Genomic DNA, 1,636 nt, shown 5'->3' on the forward strand with positions numbered 1-1,636 from the left:
CCCTCTGTGTCCACAGGTCCATTCTCTACGTCTGCATCTCTATTCCTGCCCTGCAAGGAACACAGAGTCTTAACCACTGGGCCACCAGGGAAGGCCCTGGCGACACCTCTGCTAGGGCTCCTTTCCACTCTGTTCGTTGATCCTCACAGTATCAGCTTCCTAGAAGTGCCCTAACAGAGTACCGCAAGCTGGGTGCCCTAAACACTGAGGCGGTCTCATGGAGGCCAGAAGTCCGAGACCAAGTTGTCAGCGGGCTTGGCTGGGGGGCATAACGGTTCCACACTGCCGTCCGGGCTTCCCCAAGGTTACGGGCTATCTCTGATGTTCCATGACTTGTAACGGAGTCTCAGCGTCTGTCCATCTTCACGAGGTGTCTGCATATCTGTGTAGGACACCTTTCATAGTGGATCAAGGACTTGCTCTGCTGACCCCCCCATTCCAGTGGGACCTCATCTGAACCAGTTACATCTGTGATGACCTGTTTCAAGTAAGGTTGCGTGCTGAGGTACCGGCAGTTAGAGCTTCCACGCATGAATTTGTGGGGACACCTGTTGAGGGTACACCTTTGCTAGATGCTGGGAGATGGAAAGACGTGTGGATACACAGTCTTTGCCACGATCCAGACTGGAACGCATCTAGCAGGGCCTTCTGCAAGTGGGCTGCAGCCCATCAGCAGGACCGTGGCAGGATCAGTCACCTTCCAGGGGAGCGTGAAGGAGGGCGCCTGAGAGAAATGACCTTGAGTACTGGGAACAACCTTTAAAGTGCGTCCCAGTCTGATGAAGGAGATTTCAACAGAATACACTTTACTGTTTTTTAATAACTGCACTTGTTTCTGGCCGTGCTGGGTCTTCGCTGCCGCACGTGGGCTTTCTCTAGTCGTGGTGAGTGGGGGCTCCTCTCTGGTTGCGGTGTGTGGGCCTCTCGTTGCGGCGGCTTCTCTGGTTGCGGGACACAGGCTCTCGGCACACACGGGCTTCAGGAGCTATGGCACAAGTTGCTCCTCGGCATGTGGGATCTTCCCAGATCAGGGACCAAACCCACGTCTCCTGCATCGGCAGCCTGGTGTTTTTTTTTTTTTTTTTTTTTTTATCACTGAGCCACCAGGGACGCCCCTGAATCCACTTTGAAAGTCATCTTTGGTGTACCCTTAGCCTTTCTATAGTGTAAAATCGTATGGTTGTTAAAATGAACATACTGTGGCACATAAGCCATCTAGTCTAGAATTTATTTATTTTTTAAAATTTGTTTATTTATTTGGCTGCACTGGGTCTTCGTTACAGCATGTGAGATCTTAGCTGCAGCATGTGGGATCTAGTTCCCTGAGCAGGGATTGAACCTGGGCCCCCTGCATTGGGAGCACAGTGTCTTAGCCACTGGACCACCAGGGAAGTCCCTGGTCTAGAATTTAAAATAAAAATACTTCAAGTTTTGAAAAAATGGTCAGACCATAATTTTAGTTAAAATGGTTTAGAAAATTCATCCAATTAAGTCTGTTATCATGTTCAAAGTTCACAAAAACATGTTCTCCAAATGTGGTTTATTAAAATTGTGCTGTATTTAGTAATTCCCATAACATAAGATAAAGTAAAATAATAAAATAAAAATACTGAATTGTGGCTGACTTGTGTCTGAC

The 1,636-nt window shown here is 48.3% G+C and overlaps 1 non-coding gene across 1 annotated transcript; it reads right to left on the reverse strand.

Moving 5' to 3' along the window:
* Positions 1 to 1,318: 1,318 nt before the first annotated feature.
* TRNAG-CCC lies at positions 1,319 to 1,391 on the reverse strand. Its single transcript has one exon. It is a non-coding gene; the product is annotated as a tRNA-Gly (tRNA).
* Between the last annotated feature and the right edge of the window lie 245 nt (positions 1,392 to 1,636).

The sequence above is a fragment of the Cervus canadensis genome, chromosome 9 (genome assembly GCF_019320065.1).
Source record: "Cervus canadensis isolate Bull #8, Minnesota chromosome 9, ASM1932006v1, whole genome shotgun sequence".
Lineage (NCBI taxonomy): Eukaryota > Metazoa > Chordata > Mammalia > Artiodactyla > Cervidae > Cervus > Cervus canadensis.